Below are 19235 nucleotides of genomic sequence, written 5' to 3'. Positions count from 1 at the left end.
GTCGAGGCTCCCTAGATGCTCTCTGACCCACTCTTCCTCTACCCCTCTTCCTCTTCCTCTCTCTGGCTCTCTTCGTGTGTCCCTAGGGCCTGGGATTCTAGAGGGCTGCCCCCGACAAACACGGAAGCAAAGGCAGCATTCAGCAGCTCTGCTTTGTCCGTGTTTTTTGTAACCAGGGTACCCACCCCATTCACTAGTGGWCCCACGTTCYCCCTGACCTTCCTTYTGTTATTGATATATCTGAAGAAGTTTTTCTTGTTAYTCTTAACATCCTGTGCCAGATTCAATTCCAAGTGTGCCTTAGCTTTCCTTGTTGCATCCCTGCATTCCCTGACAACGTTCCTGTATTTATCCCAAGTGGCCTGTCCTTTTTTCCACATTCTATATATTGCTTTCTTCTGCTGTAGTTTTGTCAGGAGCTTTCTGCTCATCCACGCAGGTCTCCTGCCCCCTCTGCCTGACTTCTTACGCACAGGGATGCACTGCTGCTGGGCATGGAGGAAATGCCTGATCAGCTATAAGCTCAATTCTGGCAATATCGGATTCACAAACAGTCCGTAAACCGTAGGTCTGATCGCCTTCCTAGGAGCGAATTGAGTTCCCAAATAGCGTAAGGAACTATAAGCTCAATACTGGCAGTATTAGATTCACGAACAGTCTGTCAACTGTAGATCCAATTGCCTCCACCCAAAGAAGTAGTCGAATTCACAAAGAGTATGATTTATCCAAATGCAACATTTACAAAGCAGGATTCGGATGTCAGTATAGGAAATTCTCTACTACAGCGTGGGTTTTTTTAGCTAGCTCTGATGTACAAACATGCAATCATCACTCACCCCAGAAGATGGGAGAGGGCTCTCAGTCTCGAGTCTCCTCAGGCGGTGTCTCAACCCGAGGGGAGGGAAGGGGGATCAGCCCATAGACTGAGAGTTATGATGGTTCCTTCCTTCTCAGTTCTTAGTCTTCTCAGACGATGTTCCAGTCCAAGGGGAGGGAAGGGGGATCAGCCTGTCGACTGTCCCAAGAGTTACGATAGAATCTCCCCCCCCAAGTTCTTAGTCCTCTCTGGTGACATCTCAGCCTGAGGGGAGGGAAGGGGGATCAGCCCGTCGGCTGATCCAGAAGTTAGGATGGATGTTCCCCCTCCAGTTCTTCATTCTTAGTTCACCTTTTATAGTTTTCTTTACATTCAGATGGAGCTTGAGTCACTAGAGTCATACTTGTTATTGATTGGTGAAAAAGTTTCTCGCTTTCGTTTAAAGGTACAGTCAATCGAAAATCTAGAGCGCATGCTCAGTGAGGGGTGGTGGTACCTCGGAGGCGGGTAACTTTTGGAATGGAGGTGTGTTTTGGCATTATAATGAGCATATAATGAGCAAAGTTCAAACAAAGTTCATCTGAAAGGAGTGATTTGCCACTTTTCTGCCTCAGCACCCAACTTTTTATTGTATATTTCCAATTGGACAGCTGCTGTGTGGCTTATCAGCGGCCCAGCACAGGGAGTGTGACAGAGTTTGGCCGTGGGGTCTTCACTCCGCTCCATCCCCTTTGCAGCTGCGAGGAGGGCAGATTGTGTTGCCCAGGCAACCGTGGAGGAGCTGAGTCCATGTGTACCAGCCATCCTGGAAGGGGCAACAGTGTCTCACCCCAAGCAGTGTTCTGCAATGCCAAAACTTCTGTTAGGCCCTAGTTTTCCAAACAATTCCTCCACAGATGCTATCTGCATAGCAGTGAGCAATGAGTTAAATCTGCCTTTCCACCCCTTTCCTATATCATAGAATCATAGAATCATAGAATGCCGAAGGTTGGAAGGGACCTCAGAGGTCATCGAGTCCAACCCCCCTGCTCACGCAGGGTCACCTAGAGCACGTGGCACAGGGCTGCATCCAAGCGGGTTTTAAAGATCTCCAAAGAAGGAGACTCCACAACCTCTCTGGGCAGCCTGTTCCAGTGCTTTGTCACCCTCACAGTGAAGAAATGCTTCCTTAAGTTCCTGTGGAACTTCCGAATCTTCAGTTTGAAGCCATTTCCTCTAGTCCTATCCCTGCCCACCACTGAAAAGAGGCCGCCCCCCTCCTCCTCACTGCCTCCCTTGAGGTATTTATACACGCTGATCAGGTCCCCCCTCAGCCTCCTCTTCTCCAGGCTGAACAGACCCAGCTCTCTCAGCCTTTGACTACCAATTGTACCTTTGGATTGAAGTGTCTTGTACCGGGGATGAACATGGACAAAAATGCCATCATTTTATTCAAACCCTCTGAAGAGTACCATCTTTGTCTATCAGATCTGTCTGCCGGAATAGCTCGACCCTGACTACTATAAGATTCTTTTCACATCTGAAGACGTATACTTATTCATACCAAATGGAGTTCCCAAATGCTCTTATGGCTAGCATAATAGCTGGTGACTAGCTCATTTAGAAATAGAAGGCTCTGTGCCCTAATAGATAATAACTCTCTTCAGGAAGCACAAGATTATCAATAGGAGAAGAAGCAGCAGCAGCTCTGAGGTATTTGCTCTTTTCCCATTTCTGACACATGTCTTCCCAGAATAACTGAGGTGCTGGTGACATGCTTTCTGCCCACCAGACCAGAGTCAGAGTATTTATCAGACCAGGAACTGACCAGTTGTTGATTTAGATGCACAATGTCATGGTTGAACTAAACAAATCTTTGCTACATTTTTGTTCCTTTTTCATCTAAAAACACCTTTTTTATTATTTTTTGAACCATTTTCATTTTAAAATATTTTTAATTAGGAGTATGGGGGGCCCATAAGTCATCCTTGTATGATACAATAATGAAAAATAAATTGGAAAACAAAGTAGCAGGTTGTTGTCTGTCTTTTGGGAAACTGGAGCACTGTAATTGACTTCTTGTACCTTTGGAAACTCCAAGACTCTTTAGAGAAAAATGGTACATAATAAACTGTGGGAACTATTTGAGTGTTTGCAAGGATTTTCTAACGACTTTATGAGTCAGTTCATTTAAGCTTTAGAGTCATGATCTGACTTGCATTATTAAGAATAGGGAGATGTTCCATCTAAAAAGTCAGCATATAAAAAAAAAATCTATGTAGGAGATATCAAGCACAGATGTGAAGCTAGCCTAAGGGTTACTCCTTAGATGTAGATCTATGAAACCTCACAATTTTGACATGATAAACACAGGAATGAGAAGTTGTTTACAGAAACCTTTTTTTTGCTAGGAAAATCTTGCGTATGAATTTTGTGTTGGAGAAGACTCAACTTTTTTTCCTTGCTTTCCCAATTCAATTCTTTTTGAATAAAAGTCAGTCCGCAAGCATAATTTTCAAGTATTTCTGTGTATTTATATTCATATTACTTGAATTAGATCTTCCATTCTTTTTATTTTGGCATTAAAAAAAACCACACACATTAAAATGACCTTTGAAATACTTTTTTTCTTTCTTATTCCTAGAGTGATTTTAAATATTTTTAAATATATAATATTTCCAGCAACATAAAAATCTGAACTATATAAACTGTTTGGGTTATGGTTTTGCAAGATCTAGTGAAAATTAACGTAATCTGTGAGGTTAGTAGGCAAGAAGTTATGATAATCCAATATGTACAGTTGCAATTTGAAAACCAGGAAGACTTTTGATACTATTCAGAGCATGAAATTCTGAGCTTTTGCAAAAGACTTTCTTTCTGTTATTTTGATTTGTAAAAGAGAGAAAATTCTGCATATCATGTCATTTAAGACATGAAGCAATGAGTAAATGTGTGTGATGAAAATTTAATTAGAATTTTGAAATAATTCTGAGAACTTATTTAGGAGTCAACATACAAAACCTCTGTTCTTTTACAACTTGATATCATTAGTGATGATCAGTCCTTTACTTCTCCTGGAAATGTCACTGATCCCAGTTCTGGTCTGGCATCACTGTTTGCTTGTGATGTCTCTTTTTCCCTGATTCTTTCTATCACACTCTATTTATTTAAGATTTACTGATGGCATGGAATTTTTAATCTTTCCCTTTATTTGTTTTGGTAAATTGTCTGTGGCCTTTAATTGATATTACAGAAGTAACTGCTTAATGTTTTGTTTATATGTTTGATTAAACTATGATATAGATTTCTAGGCTAATAGAAGCTTTGCAGTGTTCTATTTCAGGCACCTAGTTTCATTATATGCTAATGTTTATGCATAAAGCATCCTGTTTACTTGTTGCTGGATGACAAGTAGCATGTCTAGTACGCATGACTGAATTTCTTCTAAGTATATTTAAAATTCCTCATATGAAGATTCTTATATGAATAAATCTCTTCAAGTAACTCAATGAGGGGAAAAGCCATGTATATTTATAGTTTTGATGGCCTAAGTATCATTTTATTGAGTTTTACATCCCTTTTTCACAAGTCCAGGAGGAAAGATACTGTGGATAAAGTTTTCTAGTATGCATAAGAAGCATGTAGTGTCCCCTGCTTTGCTGTGTGCTGCATTAGATATCTTATCACGAGACAGCTGTAACGCCATAAGTAACCGTAGATATATATACTGCACTGGAAAGGCTGCCTAGAGAGGCTGTGAAGTCTCCTTCTCTGGAGATCTTAACATTCACCTGGATGTGACCCTGTGCCACATGCTCTGGGTGTCACTTCTTGAGCAGGGGGTTAGACTAGATGATCTCTAGAGGTCCCTTCCAATCTCAACCATTCTGTAATTCTGTAATTAAAACATTCTGTATGATTCTCCAAACATGTAGTTTTAACCATACATGTAACCACTTGCTATAAGCTTTTTAAACTCAGTTATTCAGTGATTGTAGAGGATAAAGAAAGTATGATTTGGTTGACTAAAAAGGTACTGTAAATCCATAAAGCAAAAGATATTCTGTGTTTGTACTGAAGCCAGTTGTGTGACAATGCTTTATGATATCTCTAGACACCTAGGGCAGATATTAATGAAGCATATTAACAAAGTATAATATTATGTCAGGGTCACAGATTTTCATAAAAATATGTAGGTAAGTGCACCATTCATAATGAATGGACAAAATTCTCATTAGTTAGGATTAAGTGAATATAGGGCAAGAACCTCAATATCTAATCCACTTTTAAACTAGAATAATTTCATCTGTAAGACAAAATGTGTTTTCACAGAAACTGCAAATGACTTTAGCACTGAGCTTTGCCGGCAGGACTTAGGCATATTCATCTATTACTCTCAAATATGTTGGAATCAAAGTGAAAATGCAACATTCAAAATCGAGAAGATAGACCAAATCTTATGCTGTTAGCTTTGTCTCTATTCTATTCCTAATCCAAAGGAACTATAATAAATATATTTGATGTTACTTAATATAAAGTACAAATAATTAAAGATAGAAGATTTCAACTATGTTATCTAAACTGTGCCTTTCTTTAGCAAGTGTAGTTACTGGGATTTTTTGTATGTTTTATTTTTATTTTTATTTTTATTTTTATTTTTATTTTTATTTTTATTTTTATTTTTATTTTTATTTTTATTTTTATTTTTATTTTTATTTCATTGAAAAAATGTATCATAAATACACTTTTGAATCCTATGCCCCACTTCTAAAACCTCCAGAGTCCTCAGTTAGTTAGGAAATATGATCCCAAATTTTACCCTATGGCACGGAACACCCTGACCTTAATCTTCCATTACATTGAATATATTATCTGAAGCAGTTTCACTATCTCCTTTCAATTGCATTAGTTATGCCTACAGCAAAATTGTACCAGCTCCCTTAAAGTGTGTCTCTATTTTTTCCTTTTAAAACTCCTTAGCTTTTGTGGTTACTTTTTTTTTTTTTTTTTTTCTTAGAATGTGGCACTATATTTATGTCTTTTCTTAGACCAGTTTTATGCGAAATTCCATTCTAAGAAATATAAATTATCAGATGAAATTACTTCTCCATCTGAGAGTGTACATGGATTAAACTTATTTCACTAAGTGCATCTGTTAAACACATTGAATCAGGAACAGAATTAGACCTTAATATTGTATTATTGTTTTCTCACTTAAGACATTTTTAAATATAATGATTTACTTATTTTCCTATGTGTAGCTTATTTTTTTTTATTTTAAGATTAGTTGGAATAGACTTGAAAGACTTTGATTGACTTTGATTATTGAAAGACATTGATTATTGAAATTTCTAAAGTCCAAATCATCATAGAACTTTTCATTTTGCAGTTCTTCATACTATTGTAACTCTGAGTACTAGTGAAGGAACACTGCTGAGAAAAGTAAATAATAAAATTACCTAAGTCTTGCTCAACATTCAAACAATCTGAAATTGAATTTATCCTTCATTGAAATTGCTTTCAAGGTTTCTAACTGCAGGTGTTTCTTTCTATGCCTTGTGATCTTGTGTTTTTTTCTTTATTTGACTGTAAGGTAGGTGTTTCTGACCCATTTTAAAATACTTGGAACATAGATATTTCTTATGATCATTCATGATCATTCAAACTGTGGTTAAATCTACCAAGGTGGGGAGATAGGAAAATACAGTATTGAACTCAACAGGATGCCGTTCTCAAGCTCCTTAACTACAGAGTGCAGTGGGAGATGTGAGTCACTATGCACTCACAGGGTCACAGGGTCAAAGAAATAAACTTTAATAAAAATGAATTTACTAGGGCAAAAGAAATGAACTTTGTTGTTTTGAAAATTTGTCTTTATAAAAGATGGATTGACAGGGAGAGTTTACTGACACTTCTACAAGGAGATAACAGGAAAAAATAAAAACTGCTTACAAAATTGCAGGGTTTGTTTTTGCCTAGTGTGAAAATAGGCCAGTGAGGACATGCCTACAAAAGAGATCAAGATAGTCAGTGCATATATTATAAAAATAACGTGCATGTATTATAAAAATAACATGCTGGAAGAACCTTATTTATCATCATATTTAGTTCTTTATTGCTGAAGTTAATTTTTTTTAAACTACTTATACTGATATCTATCTCATTGTCTCTCTAATTTATTTACTTTTAATCCTGTAGTCCTCTATTTTCCATCAAAGATTTTAGAATATTCTTTCAAGGTAAATTTTAAAAGTTTCAAAAGACTAATAGGCAAACTGGAAAAAAAATCTATAAATGTGATTTTTGTTTACTGCCTTTCCAGCTTCCTGGTTTATAGAACAGTGTTAGGTAAGGAAGTTGAATCCAGTCTTTCCATAGTGTAAGGCTGCTACAGCTGTGTCTCCAAGTCCAACCAGTAGCAAGGCTGGTCTCGGACATGTCGCATTATGGTAACAGATTCTAGATCCCTGCTCTTCCAGGTGCCTCAGCCTTAGAAACATGTACAAATATACACTAGACAGCTGCTAAAAAAGAGGTTTTGGTTGACCCCCTGATCCCACGATCTCTCTAGTATTTAACTCACTTGGACTCTCCTATAGTGGACTCCACTTTGATCTTGCCCAAATCCTACGTACTTACTTGCCGACACAACTGCCTTAATGTCTGCTTGAGATCACAGTCTCCCTTCCTTGCCTCAGCTAGGGTATCACAGGCACATAGGCGCACTTGTCCACAGTGCCAGTCACCTGCTGGCCCTTACTTAGGAGAGCGAATTCCTTACCCAGGAAGAGAATTTGAAAACAAGATAGGACAGACTATGCAATCCCAAAGTGTTGTACAACTGCAAAATGCTCTTCTGCAGGCAGCATCCTGCAATATATCCTGCACCCTCAGACAGTGACCCCTTTCTTCCCCCACAGCGCAAAGGTACTCCAAGAAGCTGTTCCCGTTGCCTCACTGTGCTGGGTGTCCTCGCTGGCTGCGAGTCTGGGGTTTCAGGATGGCCCTGGGAAGAACCAAGTGGCGTGGCCCTTCTCTTAGGCAGTCAGTTGGGTTCCCTTCCATTATCGTGCCTCTGCAGTCTTCTGTGCTTGCAGTAAAGAGCCCCTGATGGGCTGAGCCTTCTTGTGAGGCGGCTGAGATCAGCCAGGCCAAGCTATCATTTGAGTTGCCTCACATGTTAATGCCTCTCTATACTTGTGCATGTGAAGGTGAATATTTTACCACACGACTTCACAGATCATAGTTTCAGTATATATAATCTTATGATCTAATATACCCAGTCCAGAGTGCAAAATATAGAGAAATGCTTTACTTTTGCTGCCTAGCAATTAGTTTGGTGTAGGATATGTTAGCACTGCTGATGTGACATGGACAACCAATTAATGAGGAGTGACCTTTTTCTTTCTTTCTACAGCTGTCATTCAGCAATGCATCTGTAATGAGTGTCTTGAGCACCTGAGAGCCTCAGCATAAAAAAGTATCAATTTAGATGAATGTGTTGATGGTTGAAGTAGGGCTTTTGATAAATGAATACCTTTTATCAATCTTGCTCTCTGGGACCCATTAAGGAAGGTTTTACATTGTATATCATTTAGAGGGCTTGTACTGTAGAAATACTTAGGAATAAAGATAACACTGAACTCAGCTGAATTACAGGATGAAACCTTTGCATATAAAGGTAATATGATATAAAGAGGACACAAGCAGATAAATAATGCAGCTCTCTGTAGTACTCAGTATGGATTAGGTGTTCATGAAATGTAGAGAACTGACAAAGGAACTCAAGCAGGTCAGTCTGCAAGAGCAAGTTCATTATGGAGTTGGATAAGATAGGACTGATTCTCAAAACTACTTTATCTTGACCACAAAAAGGAAAAAAGAGACATATATTCTTGGGGTGTGGAAGTGGTTTACACATGCAAAAGTATAATTATTACAGCACTTCCTGAGCATTTCAGAGAGCTTGAAGCAATCTTGTGATTTGATAAATCACATAGTTTCATACATTTTAGATAAGGTACATGAGAACCAGATAGATGGATGTTTTGGTGTATGAGTATTTATCTGCAAGATTCATTTGGCTATGATGTGATAGGAAGGGCTGTAGATAATTTGTAAAGGATCCACAGAGAATGGATTTTGTCACTAATTCTATTTGTAAGCAGTTTACAAGAAGGCTGACTATAACCTGTCAGGGATAGAGATCCATTTAGAATGAGACTGATACTCAAATTACAAAGAGTAATTTGTACCTGAACCTGAGTAGCGGAACCTGAGTAGCCAAAACTAATTCTTTCCCAATGGGGAAGTCATGGGTACATTACGAATGCAAAGTTAAATATTGTGTGCAAGTATTGTGTCTGAGGAGTTCTTGTGAAATAGGAGAAAGATATCTACTGGATGAACATAGAATAAAAAATTTAGCTGAGCTATAATCAACTTGGGAATGAAGGTGGCTGAAGAGAAGGATGGTAGGGACTAGAGGTTGGATAACAAAAGAGTGAGGTACTTATGTTGTCTCTAATCTTCAAACTGTGATTTAGGGAAGAAGAAAAAGAAAGAAAATGTGTGGGGGAGAAAAATGATGAAAGATAACTGACACAGATCTTCTTTTTTTTTTTTTTTTTTTTTTTTTTAATAAGCCTGGAGTTAATGACCATATAATGGACTTAGCATACATTATCTTTTACTGACATAAGTAAAGTTAAGCAGTTATGTTAGTAAGAAATAGAGTAACAGGATAGACTAAAAATTAAAAAAAAATCAAGAGTAAAATATAGGACTCTGCAATACTTTTCAGTTATGCACTTTGACCACAAAACAGGTATATTCCAAGATTGTAATTTCTTGATATTGTCATTGATATTAATTCTGAAAAACAACACTACCCTAATTGTAATCTAACATTACATATTTTATACATACAAGAACATAGTATTGCTTATATATGAACATACACACAGATGATTGAAAGGACCCTCTACAGATCATCTATTTCAATCTCCCTGCTCAAGCAGGGATACCTAGAGCACATGGCACAGGGTCACAACCAGATGGGTTTTGAAGATCTCCATAGAAGAAGACTCCACAGTGTCCCTGGTCAGCATGTTCCAGGGCTCTATCACCCTCATAGTGAAAAAGTTCTTCCTCATACGGATATGAAACTTCCTGTGTTTCAACTTGTGCTCATTACTCCTTTTTCTGTTGCTGGCCACCACCAAGAAGAGTTTAGCCCAATTGTCTTTACATTCTCCCCTCAGATATTTGTATAGACCCCGTCTCAATCTTCTGCAAGCTAAATAAGCCCAGCACACTTAGTCTTCCTTCATAAGATAGGTTTTCAAGTCCCTTAATCATCTTAAACACTTTACACCAAAAAAAATCAATTCAGAACTTCTTAGGAAAAGCAGATGTTAAACAGTCAATGCTACACTACCATTAAGAATCAACCTATGTTCTCTTTTGTTAATTAGCAAACATGTAATCAACAACAACAAAAGCTGCTTCCTTTTTTAGTACAAAAAAAAGTACTAAAAAAGTACTTTTCTAAGTACTTTTCCTTCTTTAAGTACAAATGTCTTCTGTTTCTTCTGTGGTTAAAATTAAAAAGTAAACCATGAGCCATCAGTGTGTCCTTGTGTCTGAGAAGCCCAACAGGATCCTGGACTGCACCAATCAGGTGTTGCCAGCAGGTCAAGGGAGGGGATCCTGACCTTCTACTCAGCTCTGGTGAGGCCGCGCCTGAAATATTGTGTGCAGTTCTGGGCTTCCCAGTACAAAAGAAATACGGAGCTTCTAGAGAGGATCCAGTGTAAAGGGATAAAAATGATTTATAAGTGCACATGAAACATTTTTATTTGCAGTAGTAATTTAGAAAGGGTTTTCTCTTTACACTCTTTTTAAAAAGAAGGGAAGCATGGAAGTATGAACTCAATAAAAAATTTCTTTGATGTAAATCATAATATAGACATCACCAAAGAAATAGATACTCTCTGGAGTTGGAAGAGGGCTTGAGAATTTCTTTTCTGGTCCCACAAAACTATTTGTCTGTCAGGAGAGAGTTTGTCTTATGTTTTCACAGAATCACAGAATATTCAAGGTTGGAAGGGACCTCTAGAGATCATCTGGTCCAACCTTCCTGCTCAAACAGGGACACCTAGAGCACATGGCACAGTGTGGCATCCAGGTGGGTTTTGAAGACCTCCAGAGAAGGAGACTCCACAACCTTCCTGGGCAGCCTGTTCCAGTGCTCTGTCACCTCACAGTAAAGAAATTCCTCCTCACATGGAGATGGAACTTCCTGTGTTTCAACTTACACCCATTATCCCTTGTCCTGTCACTGGCCACCACTGAGACAACAAAAACAACAAAAACAACAACAACAAATCCTACTCTATTGGTATTTACCAAACCATGTTAGCTTGTGCAGGTGGAATTTAACTTAAAATAAGGAAATTGTGATGATGAAATAGTTAGAAGTAGTTTATCTTGGCAAGGCTACACTTTGAAGGACTTATCTACAAACTTTTGGGGAGTAATTAGGTTCAGGAGAGTACTTTGCAGAATTCTTCATTGGCCACCTGGTGCCTTGCTGCACACCTAGAGACCCAGAGGCCTGAGGTCTTACTTGAAGGAAAGTTTGTGGGAAAGCAGTACTAGCTTTACAAGCTGTTCCAGCTGTTCAATCTTCATCCAGTTGACTTGAAAGCAAATTAAATTAAAAAATGAAGGTTAACAACTGCAGTGTTAGCAATGTGTTTTTTTTCTGTGCCTGGGTCCCTAATGTCAGCTTTCCAACTCATCATACTTCTCCTTCAGCTTTCTTCTCTCATAGAAAATTTATTTGCAATAATTCATTTGCAAATAAACTCTTCTAATTGTCAAATGTGATTTCAATCAGAATTATTTCTGTTTATTTTTTCCCATCTGTTACAACAGGAATGTACTTTAGAATCTGTCATTAAGAATGTCTTCTACTGTCATAGCTGATGTGGAAAAATACAGAGAGTGTGTTTTTCTTTTTCCTTTTCTAATTTACTATCAGAAGTAATAAAAACAAGAGCCTGAGTTTTTTGTTTTGTTTTGTATTATTTGTTATATTTTGTTTTTCTTTGTTTTTTTCTCTATTATATTATCTGATATTTTATTTCCTTAATTAAATAAATTAACAAACAAACAAACAAACAAAACCCAGGAAGACTAATATGAGTGTTGTTAAGAGTTGAATGCTAGGCATGCCACAAATTAATTGGGCTTGCATATCTAGCTAACTGTGAACACCTCACTAAGTCATATTTCATTCACTTAAAAACAGAGCTTTTTTTTTTTTTGCAGTGAATATTACATTATAGTTTATAAGAACATTATGAGACATAGACTTCAAAAAGGAGAATGTTAGTTATAGCATTTTTTTCCTGTTTAGGAAGTAGATTTGATTGTGACATGATAATAGTGATTCAAAAGTTAGTGATCAAGCTTTTCACAAGAAAACATCATTTGACTTTTTGGCAATATTTTGCTTTTGAAAATTGTTTTCATTTTGTTAATTCCTTTGACAAAATTAACTCCTTATGGACACAATAAATTTCATTTGAAGTATTTTTATTTTATCTGGAGATATAGGTACAAAATATGTTGTCCTTTTTGTGTTGCTATAATGAAAGTTTATCTTTGGAGGATCTGATGACTTTTTAAGAAGACCTGTATCATACCCGGTCAAGTGTAATTTTTAGTGATTAAATCTGACTTTTTGGAGGTCTCAAACATTTTATATTATATATTATAATTTATTTTATATTTTATATTAAATATTATTATTAATTTTTATATTATTATAAAATTATTATTAATTATATTATTATCGATTTTATATTAAAAATATATTTTTGGAGGTCTCAAACATATATATATATAAATATATATATTTATATATACATAAATACCATACGTGCAGAGAGAGAGAGAGAAAGATCTAAGAACATGCAAGAACATGACAAATTCTGATTTTAATGTAATTTTAGTCTGGGAAAAATTATTGTGTTTTTACAAATTAATAAATTTTGAACTTAAAATCTATTTTTTAGAAGGACTATTTATATTTATGACTAAATTTGGATTAAAAAGGGTACCTGAGTAGTCTCTTGTCATTATCACGACTCTTTCACTAGTTCTAATTTTCTTGTTCTTATGTTATTTGAAGAGCAAAATATTGGTGTGCTAATAAAACAATGTGTTTATTGTATTACCTAGTGAGCTTAACCTGTGTTATATATTTTGGAAAGAAAAAGAGAATGAGAAAAAGAGAACATATAGCATGTGGAAGAAGGGCCAGGGATAATGGGAAGAATATGGGTGCAGTCAGAGAATGCAGATACACAATGAGGAAGACGAGGGAGAATGTTAATCCGCTGCTGAATAGGGGGAGGGTGCCTTGGTGAAGGAGGATGCAGAGAAGGCAGAGTTAGCAAAGAGAAGCAAAGGCCTTCTTTGCTTCTGTCTTCACTGCTAAAGCTAGTCCCTGTGAACTACAGATCCCAGGTAAAAGAGAGAAATGGGAGAGAGGAAGACCTTCCACTGGTCGAGGAGGATTGGGTAAGGGATTACTTAAACTGGCCACCTATAAACCAATGGGCTTGGATGGGATGAACCGAAGATTGCTGAGGAAACTGATGGGGGTTATTGCTCAGACACTCTCCATCATCTTCAAGAGGTCATGGAGAGCAGAGGAGGTGCTGGTGGACTGGAAGAAAGTCAGTGTCACTCCAATCTACAAAAAGGGCAAAAGGGAGGAGCCACGAAACTACAGGTCACAGAATCATAGAATCACGGAATATTCAAGGTTGGAAGGGACCTCTAGAGATCATCTAGTCCAACCTTCCTGCTCAAGCAGGCACACCTAGAACATGTGGCACAGGGTGGCATCCAGGCCGGTTTTGAAGACCTCCAGAGAAGGAGACTCCACAACCCCCCTGGGCAGCCTGTTCACTGCACTGTCACCCTCACTGTAAAGAAGCTGCTCCTCACCTGGAGACGGAACTTCTTGTGCTTCAGCTTGTGGCCATTACCCCTCATCCTATCGCTGGCCACCAGTGAGAACAGCTTGTCCCCTTCCTCCCTGCATTCTCCCTTCCTGAACTTATACATATTAATCATATCCCCTCTGAGCCTTCTCTTCTCCAGAGAAAACAGGCCCAGCTCACTCAGCCTCTCTTCGTACGAGAGATGTTCCATTCCCTTAATCATCCTGGTTGCCCTTCTCTGGACCCTCTCAAGAAGCTCCACATCCCTCTTATACCAGGGAGCTCAGAACTGCACACAGTACTCCAGGTGAGGCCTCACCAGAGCTGAGTAGAGGGGCAGAATCACCTCCCTTGACCTGCTGGCAACACTCCTCCTGATGCAGGCCAGGATCCCATTGGCCTTCTTGGTCCAGGTCCTCACCTCCTTCCCTGGGAAGGTGATGGAGCAGCTCATTCTTGAGAGCATCTCTAGTCATGTGAAGGAGAAGGAGGTGATCAGGAGTGGTCAGCTTGGATTCACCAAGGGGAAGTCAGGTTGACGAACCTGATAGCCTTCTATGATGGAATGACTGGCCATCTGGATGAGGGGAGAGCAGTGGATGTTGTCTACTGTGACTTCAGCAAGGCTTTCGACACTGTCTCCCATAATATCCTCATAGGAAAGCTCCAAAAGCATGGACTGGACAGGTGGACAGTGAGGTGGATGTAGAGCTACCTGAATGGCAGAGCTCAGAGGGTGGTTATAAGTGGAGCTGAGTCCAGCTGGAGGCCTGTGGCCAGTGGTGTCACCCAGGGGTCAGTACTGGACCCAGTGCTGTTCAACTTGCTCATCAATGACTTGGCGAGGGCACAGAGTGCATCCTGAGCAAGTTTTTGGATGATACCAAGCTGGGTAGTGTGGCCGAAACTCCAGAGGGCTGTGCTGCCATTCAGTGGGACCTGCTGGGGAGCTGGGCAGAGAGGAACCTCATGATGTCCTCAAAAAGGACAAGTGCAGGGTCCTGCACCTGGGGAGGAATAAACCCAGGCCCCAGTACAGAATAGGGGCTGACCTGCTGGAGAGCAATCCCACAGAGAAGGACCTGGGAGTCCTGGTTGACACCAAGCTAACTGTGAGCCAGCAGTGTGCCCTTGTGGACAAGAAGGCCGATGGTGTCCTGGCCTGCATCAGAAGGAGTGTTGCCAGCAGGTGGAGGAACAGATCCTGTCCCTCTCCTCAACTCTGGTGAGGTCATCCCTGGAGTATTGTATGCAGTTCTGAGCTCCCTGGCATAAGAGGTATGTGGAGCTTCTAGAGAGAGTCCAGCAGAGAGCAACAAAGATGATTAAGAGTGTGGAGCACCTATTGTACGAGGAAAGACTCGAGAGACGAGTGACTTGGACCTGTTTAGCCTGGAGAAGTGAAAGTTGAGAGGGGATATGATTAACATGTATAAGTTCATGAAAGGGGAATGTAGGGAGGAAAGGGCCAAGCTCTTCTCAGTGGTGCCAGTGATAGGACAAAGAGCAATGGATACAAGTTGAAACAGGAAGTTCCATCTCCATTTGAGGAGGAACTTCTTTCCTGTGAGGGTGACAGAGCCCTGGAATAGGCTGCCCAGGGAGGCTGTGGAGTCTCCTTCTCCGGAGATCTTCAAAACCCACCTGGATGCCGCCCTGTGTCCCGTGCTCTGCATGTCCCTACTGGAGCAGAGGGGTTGGACTAGATGATCTCTAGATCATCTAGAGATCATCCAACCTCAGCCATTCAATGATTCTGTGAAACCTTTAGTTTTTTTAAAGTCTGAGACTGTAACATGCCACCTAGAACTGTTTACTTCTTGAGGAACGGTATTCTGCATTCTTAGTGAGTGACTTACCTGAAGAAATCTAACCTACTTTGTTAGATGCTGATAGTAAAGTGCTGATTAGAAAAGGTTTAATAAGCAAGTCAAGATAAAGATTGATGTCACAGAAGAAATAAAAGGCCTGGAGATTTTTATCTATTAAAGATACCTAGCCCCTTTTTAGAGTATTCAAAATTCATTAAATTTTGTTACATCATTGCCTTATTGGTTTTTGTTTGCAGATTGGCTAGGAAGTTTGTGGCCCAAAAAGCTGTTTTTAAAAAGAATTTGAAGGGATTTTTCCCTAAACATTTTTACTTTTTAAGAATTAAAATCCTCTGCAGTATCAAGTGTTCCCATAAGGAAAATAAAAATTAAATGTATCCTATCATCTGGGATCAGCCAAGGTTGTAATACTTCAGCCTGCTGAAAGTTTCTGGTTGATTTGAGCTGACAGAAAATAAATACAGTCTTGAGTGAATAGCTGTCATGCGATGGATGACATCTTAAAGACTTACGATCCCATTTTAATTCTAAAGCCTTATTTTCAAGAGTTTCCAGAGTTTTCAAACTGTGCAGTGTACGCAACAGTTTTATTATGGGGAAGTCTGTGTTGTATTACGGGATCTATACAGCAGTATTTATAGCAGTATGCTTTCATGTTCCAGTTTTGCTTCAGGCATCATGTCATAGTGCAAAGGTAACTACTTACAGTCAGAATGATAAAGAGCAACTTACCCTGTAACCTCTTGGTTCCTTAAAACCAAGCTTAAAACCAAAAGCTGAGGCTTTTGCTATGGAGAAGTCCTGAAATGACACTTTTTTTTTTTTTTTTTTTTTTTCTGTTGAAGAAAAAAAAAGGAATTCTGTAAGAAAGATATAAAGAATCTTTTTTAGCAAATTGTAAAGATAGAAACAACTTATATGGATAATACTATTTATGTGCAATTTGAAAAAAAAATACATGTAAAAAACAGAATATTTGAGGTAAGTCAGTATTCACAATGACTGTTTTAACTTTAATAGAATGCTTAGTTCCCTAGAAAGCTTTGTTCTGATTTTCTTAAACTTTAAAGAAACAGTAGTTACATAGTATCTCCCACTTTTAACAACACTGGCATTTTTTTAGCTGAAAAAGAACTGCTGACTACAAGTCAGCTTTATAGCCCTCAGTTGACTGTGTGCGTGTGTCTGTTGGTTATCCCACAAGAATATTTCATCATATACATGAGAAAAAAAAAAAAATATATGCAACCATGATTTATTCTTCAAAGCTGTTCTTCTAGTTTTTGAAAAGCATAATTAAAATTTTGTCCTGCATTTTTATAGCTTTAATATTTATATTCTCCACTAAAACAATGAAGAGTATGTACACAAATTCTCCCAGGACAATCTCATAGTCACATGCGAAAATAAATATATATACACAAGTATATATATATGTATATATTATATATATACATGTATATATGTATATATGTGTACAAATATATATGCATATATTATATATATATTATATGTGTGTATATATAGTAAATATTATTACTAAATATTATATATATATACAAATTATAAATAGGAATATAAAGAAATATAATTTCTGCAGTCTTTCTTTCAGAATATTTTTCTCATTTTTTTAATTTCTCTACATTAATTCATTAAAATATGTATCATTCTGGTAGTACTAAGACACTCACTTGGTTTACTTGACTAGGTTTACTTATTTTGTATACAATAAAATGATGTGTTAAAGGTGAGCCTCTCACTAAAAAGAGGAGAAAAAGTACACTGAAAATTCATATGAATTTCATTTTTTCTTTGCAGTTTTTCTTTAGTGAAGCCATTGTAGCATGTGTTTCCTTGTGCAGCCTTGATGCAGCAATCCAGCCTTTCTGACAACAGCTAGATTCATCGAGATTACAAGGTAGGTGAAATTTTAATGACTGAAGCAAATCACTTTGAAAAAAAAAAGAAATCTCTATATTTAGTGGATATTACTATTAATATTACACATTAGACCACTGGATGACGGTGTGGAGAGGATTTCTTTGGAATCTACTTTAAACCTTATTAGTCTGTTTAATTTGTGGTAGTTCTTAAGTTATCAGTAAAAAAAAAAAAAAAAAAAAAAAAAGCTGAATTTCAAATAGATTAAGTTAGGACCATTAAAATAAAAAATTGAATTTTGAAATGTGTTAGATGTGACAGGAAAGCAAATGCAAGATGAAAAGCAAATTTCTTACTCTAAGAAAACTGCTTTATCTGTGAATATACAAATAAGGAGAGTATAGCTCTTTCTTCGATGTATTTTTTTGTTTTCTTAAGCAGATAGCAAAGAATCTACATTTATGTGATTAATCAAGTGAAATGCAAAGTTTAAAATAAATCTGGCAAAGATTTCATATCAGGTCTGGATCAGGTCTTTAGCTAAGGTTGGATGTGTTTTTTGAAGTAAATGTCAGTTAAAAGAGTTATGAATATTTTGCATTATAGGGACTAGGGAAATAATACCTATGTAATCAGTCCTTTACATTTAATATTTTATGTAAAATACTTAGTTTTGTGCATTAATAAAAATTAAGACAAATTAAATTAATACCACATATATCAACATTTCTTTTATCATTGAGGAAGTCACTTTTCATTCTGTACCTATGTGCAGGTCAGATCAAAAAGAAAGATCATGAATAATTTAAAAATCACCATTTTTGATGAGAGAACGAGAGGGATTTTCAGGGGTAGACATATAGAGTATTTTATAAGTATTTTTTACTTAAGAAGACTTCTCTCTATTTGTGTGTGTGTGTTGGAAAACACTTCAAACATTCCTCATCTTTGTACAGAATCTCCTGTTCCTCCTGATAGAAACAACTCCCTTGATGATGTGAAAAACGTGGAGTCAACTAGGAATCAACTAAGATTTTTTTTTTTAAATACATTTTCTAAACTATCAGCTCTTATTTATGTAGGATTTTATCAGTTTACTCTGAAACAAATGTGTTTTTTTTTTTTTTTTTTTCCTGAAATGCTCTATCAACATTATACACACTCTCCATCTGTCTTCTTTAACTTTGCTGTGGCATTAATAATAAAATCTTACTTGAATGACTTCTTCTTCTAGCACACGATGGTGTTAGAGATATGTTTTATTCTTTAGTCTCCTGTTAACTTCTCCTCCAGCCTTGGCCTCATACCCTTTCTTGTAGTGCAAAATAATTTTCTCTATGCATTGTAAGCACTAGCTAAGACTATTTATTTAAAGTTACTACTAATAATAATCAACAGTATTGCAGTCTGTATTAAGACAGATACAGATTTATGATGTGAAGGACACATGTCTCTATTCTGTACACTTTATTCAAAATCTCTGCTGATCATTAATAGTAGATCATTCTTCCATGTATGTGATTTCTAAACAGTTTCTTAATATTTCTTTAATTAAACTTGTTTTCTCTGTAGTTGACTCATAACATCACTCAGCAATTAGCTGTTATGCTGTTTGATATAATGACTTCTAGACCATTGAATTTCTTTTATTCTTGATTTACCATTAGTTTGACTTTTGATATTCCACTTTGTGCATAGCAAAAC

General features: G+C 37.4%; 1 long non-coding RNA gene across 1 annotated transcript in view; it reads left to right on the top strand.

The window, feature by feature from the left end:
• Window positions 1-18533, top strand: part of LOC112956254 — an 86315-nt gene extending 67782 nt beyond the window's left edge. Inside the window, exons 2-3 of the long non-coding RNA XR_003251014.1 lie at window positions 17469-17568; window positions 18488-18533. This is a non-coding gene — a long non-coding RNA (uncharacterized LOC112956254). The remainder of the gene's footprint in view (window positions 1-17468; window positions 17569-18487) is intronic.
• Window positions 18534-19235: the final 702 nt, after the last annotated feature.

The sequence above is a fragment of the Nothoprocta perdicaria genome, unplaced genomic scaffold (assembly GCF_003342845.1).
Source record: "Nothoprocta perdicaria isolate Ctin4 unplaced genomic scaffold, notPer1 scaffold_61, whole genome shotgun sequence".
Taxonomy (NCBI): Eukaryota; Metazoa; Chordata; class Aves; order Tinamiformes; family Tinamidae; genus Nothoprocta; species Nothoprocta perdicaria.
Note: the sequence above shows the minus strand (reverse complement) of the source record. Positions and strands in the feature narration are given on the sequence as shown.